The sequence below is a fragment of the Dioscorea cayenensis genome, chromosome 15, assembly GCF_009730915.1.
Source record: "Dioscorea cayenensis subsp. rotundata cultivar TDr96_F1 chromosome 15, TDr96_F1_v2_PseudoChromosome.rev07_lg8_w22 25.fasta, whole genome shotgun sequence".
NCBI lineage: Eukaryota > Viridiplantae > Streptophyta > Magnoliopsida > Dioscoreales > Dioscoreaceae > Dioscorea > Dioscorea cayenensis.
Window position 1 is genome coordinate 11,604,669 of NC_052485.1, and position 12,329 is coordinate 11,616,997.

Below are 12,329 nucleotides of genomic sequence, written 5' to 3' on the forward strand. Positions count from 1 at the left end.
TTTTCAAGATTATGCAAAGAGGCGGTGTGGTTGCGAAGTGTAGCCTCGACTGATTCAAACCTTGTATTTGCAGATTGCACAAATCTAGCCAAGTGCTTCTCTAAGTCACTCATTCGGGTTTCCAAACCTGAGACTCTGTTTTCCACCTGAGGGGCTTGTTGTTGTTGTTGGAAACCCGGTGGCCCCATGGCCTTTTGTGGACCTTGATTACTCCATGAAAAATTGGGATGATTCTTCCAACCTGGATTGTAGGTGTTGCTATATGGGTTTCCTTGAGGTCTCATTCCATTACCTACAAAATCAACATTCTCCACCGAAGAAACATCACCAATAGAGATCGGGCAATCGGAGGGAGCATGTCCTCCACCACACCAGGTACAATTAGTCATGGCTGCTACTTTGTTTGAAGTTAGAAGATCCAACTTCTTACTCAAATTCTCCACTTGAGCCACCAATGAAGTTACCGCATCTATTTCATGGAGACCGGCCACCTTTTTCTTCTCCCTAGCATTCCATTGGTAGCTGTTTAACCCCATTTCCTCAATTAATTGATGGGCCTCATCGGGGGTCTTGCTACCCAAGGTACCTCCTGCTGCCGCATCCAAGAGTTGCCTTGTACTCGGGTTCAAACCATTGTAAAAGGTTTGAACAATCATCCACTCCGGGAATCCGTGTTGCGGGCATTTTCTCAGAAGCTCCTTGAACCTTTCCCATGTCTCGAATAGAGACTCCAATTCCAACTGAACAAAGGATGAGATCTCATTCCTAAGCTTTGCTGATTTTTCGGGAGGAAAATAACGGGCTAGAAAAGCTTCTACCATCTCCTCCCACGTGGTAATTGACGCTCTAGGTAACGAGTGTAGCCACTGCTTCGCTCTCCCCTTTAGGGAAAATGGGAAAGCTCTCAACTTGATGGCATCATCCGTCACTCCGTTTATCTTCAGCATATCACACACCTCTAGAAAGCTCTCTATATGACTGTTTGGGTCCTCATCGGCCAAACCATTGAATTGTGCAGATTGCTGCAACATGTGGATGAATGTCGGCTTCAGCTCAAAGTTCTGAGCTGTAATCGGGGAATGCAGTATACTCGATTGTGTCCCCAACACTGAAGGTCTGGTATAATCGGATAATGTTCGTTGTTGCTCGTTCTGTTCTGCCATGTTTTCAGATTCTTCTACTTCTAAATTAGCTAGATTAGACTATTCTTGCACAGGCTCTTTTCCTTTTCTTCTCAGTGTACGTTCAAGCTCGGGATCCCCTTCAATCAATATTGAGGGATTCCCTCGGGTCATAACCTGGAGCTGCACCCAAAAAGAAAGAAAAAGAAATCAGAACGATGATAGAATAAGAAGATACGAAATATAATGTATGGTGAAATAGCTAAGAAAACAAAGTGCAAAGTATCTCTAAATGCCTACTCCCCGGCAACGGCGCCAAAAACTTGACAAGGTCCCCTTGCGTATATCCCGCAAGTGCACGGGTTTGTCGAAGTAATAATCCCGGATGAGCGGGTATCGAATCCACAAGGAGTAGGGGATAAAAACACTCAATTCGATTCTTAGCTATGTAAAAGATCAATAGTGATAAGTGTGACAATGATTCAATTCTCGACAATAAAAACAACAAGTAAGAGAGCAAAAGTAAAGTAGGAGGTAAGGCAATCGATAAAGATGGGGTACCCGGATAATGCTCCACCTAGGATAATCATTTCAAGTGCAAGAATTCTCTATTATGCTTTCTAATCAATGCAATAGTGAGTCGTGGAAAGTCTTAAATACATAGTCCAAATCTAAGGTCAACTATGCCTAACTCTATACAAGTCCCGGATGAGAGATTAGATAACCTCTCAACCTAGCACTCACATATAGTTGCAATGAGCTCTAGGGATTCCAAGTGATAAATCTCTTCCTAATTATAGACCTAACCCTTTGGTCCAGGCGGAAGGTCCCTAATTATGATTAAGCCGTAGATACTAAGATCACCTCAACGCTTCAGTCCATTGCACGCGCAACTAAGCCCCAGCGGAGGGTCATCCCTTAGACCATTCACTATATTTTGGCCACAAAGAACTCGAGGAACGGAGGTAGAATCTATCACATCGGAGGGGAAAGGGGGCGCTCCTGTACCTCTCGACTCACCCTCTCCAATCTAGCTCTGTCTAACGCTCGTGGTGTGTCACTCACTCACAAGGTTACCAACAAGAACTCTTAACCCTAGTGTCACTCTAGGGGAAATGTTCATACAATCAAGCATTCAAGGTTGGAACTCACAATAAACATCAATTTATTGAAAGCATAATAAAGAGATTCAAAGAAACGAATACATCCTAGGGTTCACAAATACCCAAGTACCCACTAGGTGTTTAGCTCTCCATGGAGCTAAGTACAATCAAAGAAATAGAATGTAAAAGCAATGAATCCATAAAGAAATCCCCTCGATGGTCGTGTCGATGGTCTTATGGAGAGTCCTCTACTCGTCGTCCAAGGATTCCCTCGTCCGGTATAGGATACACCTCGATGGAAGCTCCCCTACCAACCTTCTTCCTAAGGAATGACGATGTCGGAGCCGTAGAACCTCTCTAAAATCCTAGCCAATATCCCTCAAAACCCTAGCCGAAGCCCTCTCTCCAGTTGGGGAAAAGATGGAGAGAATACTAAAATCGGGGCTGAATCGGCTTTTTATAGGGCTGGAATTGGGCTACTACACGGGCGCGGATGCTTCACGCGCCCGTGTGGAATTTCCACACGGGCGTGGATAATTTCCACACGCCCGTGTGGATTCTCTGAACTCCTGTTTTTTCTCGGCCGGCTGTGAACAGTGCTGCTACAGTATTTGCTACCGTGCCACTACAGTGCTATGCTACAGTATCCGGCCTGAATAGCTTCCCGAATCCATACTTTCATTAGAGTAACGCAAACGGGCACACATTCAGGTCGTAGATCACTTGCTTCTTCAATGATAGGCAAGTTGGTGGAGCTCTTGTTCTATTTTCATAAGTCGGAATGCTTGAGTGTGACTGCCTTTGTGCCCCTGCAATTGGATGTGCCAAACTCGAATACGAGGAGGTTGGCACACACTCTAGCATCTCACACCTGACCTATATCTTCGGGTTTGAACCTTAGCAAGATTTCCTCCAAAATCAGTGCATTGTGTTCCACATTGGCTTCTTTCCTTCATACTCGGCCTCACAACCCTGCTTGTACGAAAGTAACATAAAAACACACGTATTAGTGTAAAAACCCGAGAAAAGTAATGCTCAACATAAGGAATGAACGCTTCGCATTCATATCGCACAAGCACTTATCACCCGTGCACTTGTGGGAGGTCAATTAGCCTTCAGAGAAGTTTACCACTACTTTAGAGAAGGATCGTACCAAGAATGAAGCGCTCAAAGAAGTCATCCAAGGAAGGTTTATCCATCTTGCTTGTGTGGCATCCAATGAGGAATTCGGAGATTAGAGAAAGGTGCTCATCCTCATTAATTCATTGAAGCAACATGGGACTCTAGCATGATTTATATTTCTATGTTTTCGTCCATAGGTTGTGTTGTGAACCTTATTAGCATGATAGTTTCAACTTTGCTTAAGTATTTTGATTTGAGGAAACCTATAATGAACTTGTAATAGGACATTAGCTCTTATTGATTTATGTTGATTCTCTTGTGATCATTCATATTATATTCAATATATTAGATTGTTTATAGCAAGAGCTTCAATCCTTGTATGATTTATTCATTGTGATTGAGAAATCCTCCTTGTAGAGATCTAGAATAAACGAAGAGATTCATTGATGTCTGTAGAGATAAGGTATTGTGATTCTTCCTCCTAGGGTTTATAGTGAGAGCTTGAATCTAATTTTAGAGATTCATTGAGTGTTAATGCGGTCATACAATACCTAGGTTGTAGAGAGACCTCACCAAGGCCTAAAAGGGGACTAGTCGTTGATAGACTCAAGAGAGCTATCTTTATGATCTTAAATTTCTATTGTCCAATAAATTAAATTTCTAAATTAATATTTATATTCAATTGCAAGTGTAGTCATTGGTGGAACTTAATCTGAATACTCTCATTGACTTGATTGCCTCTTTATCTATGGCTCTTGCTCTTAGAATTCTTCTTTAGGATTAATTTAGTTTCCATTTCAATTTCAATTTCAATTTCAATTTCAATTTCAATTTCAATTTCAATTTCATTTCACTTCAATTCATTTCAAGTTAATTGTTGGGCTAGATAGTAAGGGAATAGAAACTACTAGCACTCCTAATTCATGGGGGATACGACAACCTCCTTTATCACTTTATTCCTTTTGTGACCTATGCACTTATGGAGCACCATGCACATTAATGGTATTGCCCATTCATCAAATTTGAAAAAAATCAAAGAAATGGGTGGGCAAGCATGTTTTACAAAACCTAAATTATCAGTCAAAAATAGAAGTAGACACGTAGCAGGACCTTTATGACGATGTTGGCATTGTACTATCATATAAGTAACTATGGATATGAAAAAAGGCCGCCAATAGCATAATAAACTATTCGACCATGGCAAGCTATGAACTGTTTTGTGCAATGTAAAGAATGTATTATAGACCAACAATGATGGCATTGTACCACATAGAATTATCTGAAGTTAATACTTTTTATAACGAAAAAGTTTCTTTACCAATAGAAATGTATTCATCAATGATGGATACCAACGTAATCATTTCAAATTATATATTTTAAAAATTAATTACTGAGGATTGCATTTGATGCAATTTGCATTTTCTGTTGACTGTATTACTATGAGGAACTAAACATGCTATGGTGTTCGGACATTGAGGAACCGTAGGATGTGATTTGTATTCGACTTTGAATATCGGCTATATATTTGCATTCATTTTTACTGTGATTCAATTATATGTATTGAATGTCATGATTTCTTTATGGTGAGGGCTTGATTTCATTCATGATATATGTGTAGGAGATTGTGAAATTCACATACATTGATCTATCGCAGTTAGTTAAGGGTAAATAGGGTTGTCATACCTCTAGATTTCATTAAGCGTTCATGCAGTTATCTAGATTAGAATAAGATCTCAATTTTGTTTCCTAGGGGATTAGTTATTAATCTTCTTTAGAAAGGGATTATTATAATTTAGAAAATCTAGATTTAAACCTTTTCATGGGGTTCAGATAGCGTTAATGCAATCTTACAATGTCTAAATTAGGAAGATATTCCAATGTAGATCTAGAGAGGATTAGTTGTTCATCACCTTGAGAAATGGGTGAGCATATTTTAGGAATATCCGCAGTCCAATTGATTTAGTTTTAGTTCAATATCCTAGTCTAGCGCTTCATTTGACATCCTAGGAGGATTCTTTATCTATGTATCTCCTTTTCAAGATTGGCAGTCCTTTTTGCCAATTCACAATGTTTTCCAAAGCTTTTGATTGAATTTGTTCATATTCATCATCTTATACCAATAGATGGAACACAATTTCAAAACTATCACAAGTCTTGAAAATGCCATATTCCACATTACAACACATTTTTGAGAATACATGATACTTATTAAAATTCCTCAAATCGAGCATAATACTTATGATAAGTGCTTGTGTATAAGTAATATGAAGTATTCTTTTCTGACATTGAACATTACTTTTCTCAGATTTTATCACTTATGCATGTGTATTTGTGTTCTTTTGTGCATTTAGGGTTATAGAGACAATTGTTGAAGAAATAGACCAAAAGTAGATCGTGGATGCATTTGTTGATGAAGTCTTGGAGTGAACAAACGTGAAGACACAAGTTGTGCTCAAAGACATGTGGGTGTGTGCCAACCTCCATTGTGCTCAAGCGATTACCTAATTTGGAGAGGCACAAAGGCAGTCACACTCATGTGTTCTAACTTGTGCAATGCTAGCAAGATCATTCGTCAATATGGTTTACTTGAAGATGTAATATGATCTACCTCATGGATGTGTGCCCATTCATGTGGCCTAGATGAAAAGTGTTGATTTGGGATTATTTTGGTGAAGGACTGTAGCAGTTTATTGTAGCAAAATCATTGTAGCAGTTACTATTCCCAGCTCGCAAGAAATCAACTTCTGGAAATTTATACGGGCATGTGGAAAATCCACATGCCTGTGTGCATATCCGATTCCAGCCCTATTTAAGCCGCAATTTTAGACATTTTGGGGATCCCTTTTCTGATCCTTTTCTCATCTTTTCCCCACCTTTGGAGCCACTTGTGGCTAGGGTTTGGAGAGGCATTGGCTAGGTCTTTGGAGTGGTTCTACGGCCTTCGACATCATGTTACTTTGGAAGATAGTTATTGGAGGAGCTTTCGTCGGCATCGATTCGGTGAGGTGTGCCCTAGACTTGATGAGGTAATCCTTAGAGAAGACAAGGCAACTCCACAAGACCATCGATACGGATTACAAAGGGGCTTGACTTATGGATTGCATGCTTTCATATTCAATTTTATTGTTTATTGTATATCACTCCATGGAGAGCTAAACCCCTAGTGAGTGCTTGAACTTGTAAACCCTAGGATAATTTTGTTTCATTGACCTTTAATTATGTTTATTTAATTGATGTTTTAATTGAGTTCCAACCTTGAATGATTATTGCATTGATTTTCCCTTAGAGTGACATTAGGGTTGAGAATCTATCATTGTAATATTTGTGGATGAGTGACACACTATGAGGGTTAGATAAAGCATGGTTGGAGAGGGTCGAGAGGATGAGACAAGAGGTAGCAGAACGTCCCCTTTCCCTTCTGATGTAATTTATCCTATCTCCACATTCCAAGAGTTCTTTGCGGTCATGATAAAGTGAAGTGCTAAGAGACAAACTCCGTTGGGGCTTAGTTGCGCAAGGAACAGAGTCAAGCGTTGAAGTAATCCTTAGTGCTAGGGCTTAATCGTACCTAGGGTTCTTTCGACTAGACCAAAGGGTTAGATCTATATTAGGAAATAGGGTTTATCACTTGGAGTCTCTAGAGCTTTAAACAACCTTGCACAGTGTGCGGTGTTGAGAGTATTCCTTTTCACCGCGGCATAGTGTAGGGTTAGTCACGGTTGACCTTAGTATTGGGACCGTGTGATTTAGGATTTCTACAACTAATTAAACATCGGTTAGGAGACATAATAATTAGTCTTGCACTTAAAACAATAGTCATAGGGTGAGCAATGCCCGTGTTGCCCATTTTTTATTGATTGCCTCTCCTTGCTTCTATTGTGTTGCTTTCCTCTTTTCTTTATTTCTATTTACGTTGATATTGTTCACATTAATCTTAAATCATCTTACTATAGCTAAATAGCAACACTTGTGTTTCCGAGCACTATTTTCTAGTCGATACGACTACCCACTCATTATGGTACTTTATTACTTCGATAAATCGTGCACTTACAGTATGCACTCACAAAGGGTGTGTCAAAGTTTTTGGCACCATTGCTGGAGAATATGCGTTTTGGAAGCATTATTTTGCACTTTGCTATTTTAGCTATTCATTACTTGTTCTATTTCACTCTTTCTTATCCTTCCATCATTTTGATTTGTTTTTCTTTCTTTGATTTCAGGAAAGAAGATCAACATAACTGAAGTATTTGACACCATCACAGGAATGGTTGAAAACATAGAACTAAAGATGTAATTGTTTGCAATATAGTCTACTACACGCTGTTGTGTGCAAGAGCACCATACAAGCAACCACCCTGGGGAAGAATCAGTTGTTGATCAGATTAATGAGATTCAGGTTACAAATTGTGAACTGGAAAGTGTGTTATATCAGTTTGAAAAATCAACACTATTGTCTATGGGCTACTCTATGGACAGAAGTTTGGAGAGGGTCCTTGCTCAGTTTGATTCTTTCCATCAAGAACAAAGGCATGAAATTTTCTCATTGGATATTTTGAAGGCAGTCCTGGAAACTTGTGAGATAGAGAATGTGGTTGTTATTGAAGATCAATCCAGAATCATATACACAAGTGGATGGTTTAGAGGACACTCTTGAGCAAGGTTCAGCACAGTTCGAGCAAATTGATAGATTGAGGGAGAACAAATTGCGACCATCCATTGAGGAACCACCCGAGTTAGAGCTTAAAACTTTGCCGGCATATTTGGAATATGCTTTTCTAATGGAAGGATCAAAGATCCCTGTTATTGTGGCTTCAAACCTCGCTGCAGATCAAAAGGACAAGCTTGTGAGCATGTTGAAGAGACATAAATCTTCCATTGCTTGGAAGATTTCTAATATAAAAGGCATCAATCCCTCATTTTACACTCATAAAATCCTAATGGAGGACAATTACAAGTCTGTGATTCAACCTTAGAGAAGATTGAACCCAAACATGAAGAAAGTTGTCAAGACAGAGGTGGCAAAACTTCTGGATGTGGGAATCATTTATCCCATCTCTGATAGTGCGTGGGTGAGCCCAATTCAAGTAGTCCCAAAGAAAATAGGAATAACTGTGGTGAGAAATGAAAGGAATGAATTAATTACAACCATGACAGTTACAGGTTGGCATGTCTACATTGATTACAGAATGTTGAATGATGCAACTCAAAATGATTATTTTCCATTGCCATTTATTTATTAGATATTGGAGTGATTGGTTAGGAATTAGTTTTATTGCGTCCTTGATGGCATGTAAGGATACTTTCAAATACCCATAGCTCTATAAGATCAAGAGATGACAATATTTACTTGCCCCTATAGTACTTTTGCTTATAGAAGAATGCCAGATTAAAGTCATAGAAAAACTCCCTCCACATACAAATGTGAAAGTAATTCGAAGTTTCTTGGGGCATGCGGGTTTCTACAGAAGGTTCATCAGGGATTTTTGGAAGATCACTCAACCGCTGACAAAACTTCTTGAAAAGGATGCTCTCTTTGATTTCAGGAATGATTGTTTGACTGCTTTTAATCTGTTGAAAGAAAAATTAGTACAAACACTAATTCTGATCATGCCAGATTAGAACGAACCCTTCGAGCTCATGTGCGATGCAAGTGATTATGCTATTGGGGCAATTTTGGGTCAGAGGAAAGGTAAATGGTTCCAACAAATCTATTATGTTAGCAAGACTCTTACAAGTGCTCAAGGGAACTATACAACTACAGAAAAAGAATTATTAGCAGTGGTGTTTGCTTTTGACAAGTTCAGGCCATACCTCATCTTATCTAAGGTCATTGTATTCACCGATCACTAGGCACTCTGTTATCTCATGAAAAAGGCTGATGCTAAACCGAGGTTGATCCGTTGGATCCTACTCTTGCAAGAGTTTGATATGGAGATAAAAGATAAGAGAGGGACTGAAAATGTGGTTGCAGACCATTTGTCTCGATTGGAGGGTTGTGAAGGTCAAGATCCATCAAACAAAGAAATTAACAATTTTTTTCCCAAGAAGCATTTGTATGCATTCCAAAGTTTGGCATCAGAGGACACTCCATGGTTCACGGATTTCACAAACTACTCATCGGGGAAAGTGCTTAAGCCGGGCCTCACCTTCCAACAAAAGAAAAAGTTCTTCAGTGATTTAAAGAATTACTTTTGGGATGATCCATTCCTGTTTTGCATTTGTGTAGATCATGTGGTCCGAAGATGTATATCAAGGGAAGAAGGTTGGGACATCCTTGTGCATTATCACTCTGGGCCGGTTGTGGGTGGGGGAGGGGGAGGGGGCATAATGCGTCTAGTCGAACTGCTAAAAAACCTTGTCTGATGATGAGTGCACTTTGCATACATGTTTTCATACTCTAATTTCATTATTTTCCTTGTTCTCAAGTGTACTTTTACACATGAGCAGTGCTATTATAGGTATTCTTGTCATATGTGCAGAAATCAAGGGCCTAGTACACTTTGGGGCAAATTCGGGATGAAAATACCTCATAGGAGTTCAAGTGTTCAAGCCTGACATGAGCGGGACACGCTTGTGTCTATCCCCCGAAGTTCTCAGCCAATTGTTGACTTAGTGAGACTTCGGTGCTGAAGGATATTTGCAAGGTCGACACAGTCAGGACACGGTCGTGTCAATGCCTCCGAAAAATCGAGGCCATCGGTGAATTCAGTAGAAAATTATTGACACAAGCTGGGTGCCCATGACACGATCGTATCCTAGTATTACACGGGTCAAAACACGATCATGTCCTTGCCACTGAAGTTTTCAGGCTGAGATACTCCTTTTCACCTTTGTTGTCCCCAACATTACAAGGTCTAAGACACGATCGTGCGCAGACCATGTCGAGCCCGAAAAGTGCCTTTTTAACTCAAGTTTTAAGGTTTCCTCTTCATCTTTGTTCTGGGAATTTTCTTCTCCACCAGGAGGACTTTGATTACGATGAAGATCAAGCTTATTCACATCTTCTCGGACGTAACGGAACCAGTGGGAGGCATAAGAGAAGTGGTGTTAGCACAAGGAGCTCGACATCATAGGCATATCTTAGAGTGAAGGAAGCCATGTCTTCTTTCTCTAGATCTAGTCTTTTCTCCTCCATGGTGTACCCACCCATGAGGAGCTAACTGGCCACGGTGTCCCGGGGTGGGAACTTTGTACTTTGAATGCTAAAAACACTTATACTCTTTTGATCTACGGAGTTGTTTTGGTTGTTGTGTTAATCTTGTGTTGGTTTAAGTTGATGTGTTTGATTTTCATAGTTTCTTGGGCATGACTTGATATGTGGATTGTCGTAGTTGTGATTATCTTGCATGATTGCAAAACTTGATGTGCAAGAGGCCATAGTTACCTTTGCAAAACTTGGTGTATATGGGAACCATAGCTGCCACATTACTATTAAGCACACACTAGAACCCTAGAATGTACCTAGTAGAACTTGAGAGTGAGTGAGCATTCCCTAGTGCAAGGGGAACATCCCGGGGCATTGTTTTCTTCTGTTGACACTTGATCGAATTGCTTTTATCTCCATCCTTTATCCTTCGTATCTTTACTCTGATTATTCTCTCATTTTGGTCAACTTCATCATCTATTTAATTGTCACTAGAAGTTGGTGTTAAGTTAGTATTTTTAGTTCAGTCCCTGAGGTTTGACAACCCTACCACTCACAGGGTACTACTATATTACTTGTGTACGACCCGTATACTTGCAAAGAACACATCAAGTTTATGGCGCCGTTGCCGGGGACTGGAAACTATTAAGAAAGCTTATAATCTAGTGTTCTAGTTTGCTTATATTGTGCATATTTGTGTATATATTCTTTCTTTTTTGTCGCATTCTTTATTTTGTCATTACTTTCTTGCTTTACTTTGAATTTTTTATGCGCTTACATAAGGTTCATCTATTAAGCTTAGGTACAAGTGTATGACCTGTGGGAGCACATCGACCCTACCAGCATTGTTCATCCTCCCATTACTACAAATAATTTTGAGTTGAAGCCAAATTTTATCCAGTTAATGCAATAGATGTGTCAATTCGATGGGGTTTAGGATAAATACCCATATAAGCACCTCAGAAATTTCTTGGAAATCTGTGACACATATAAGGCAAGCAACGTCCCCGAGGAAGTAGTTCATTTGAGACTCTTCCCATTCACATTGTGAGGAAGGGCTAAGCAGTGGCTAAATTCCTTGCTACCTATGTCTCTTACAACATGGAAGCAAATTTTTTGAGTTATTTGTTGCTAGATACTTCACTCCTACAAAGATCACCAAGCTCAGAAGCGATATCTCTTTCTTTCATCAATTGGAAGAGTAAGAATCTTCGTATGAGACATGGGAAAGATACAAAGAGATGCTACGGAAATGCCCACAACATGAAATTGTTCCGTAAATGTGAATTCAAATTTTCTACAACGGGCTATACACTTGGATCAAACAGATGCTTGATGCGGCCATCAGGGTTTCATTATGTAACAAGCAACCTAATGAGGCACAAATGATGATTGGAGAAATGGCAAGCAATGGGTATCGATGGAGTTCTGAAAGGAACAAACCTGTGAAATCCAGTGGTATCTATCAAGTAGATGCCATCACAACTCTTGCAGCACAGGTTGAAGCAATATCAAAAAGGTTAGACAACATGCAATCCCCATCTTCAAGCTCTAGGCCCATTCAGGATAACTTCGGCCATTCAATTTACTCCAATTTCTGACCTATTTGTGATGTAAGCGCAGAGCACATTGAACAAGTGGATTTCCTTGGTCAGAATCGTCATTACCATAATAGTCCATATAGCAACACTTACAATGCCCGGTGGAGGAATCATCCAAATTTTTCATGTAATCAGTCGGGGCAAGGTCAAGCAACACAACACCAGTATAAGACCCCACCTCAGGTTGCATCACAATCACAGTCTTTATCCTCTTCTGATTCTACTAATGATCTCACCA

General features: G+C 39.8%; 2 non-coding genes across 2 annotated transcripts; one reads left to right on the forward strand and one right to left on the reverse strand.

Moving 5' to 3' along the window:
- Positions 1–666: 666 nt before the first annotated feature.
- Positions 667–773, forward strand: LOC120278379. Its single transcript, XR_005541710.1, has one exon. It is a non-coding gene; the product is annotated as a small nucleolar RNA R71 (small nucleolar RNA).
- A 10,877-nt stretch (positions 774–11,650) lies between these two features.
- Positions 11,651–11,760, reverse strand: LOC120278325. The gene has a single exon (XR_005541661.1). It is a non-coding gene; the product is annotated as a small nucleolar RNA R71 (small nucleolar RNA).
- Positions 11,761–12,329: the final 569 nt, after the last annotated feature.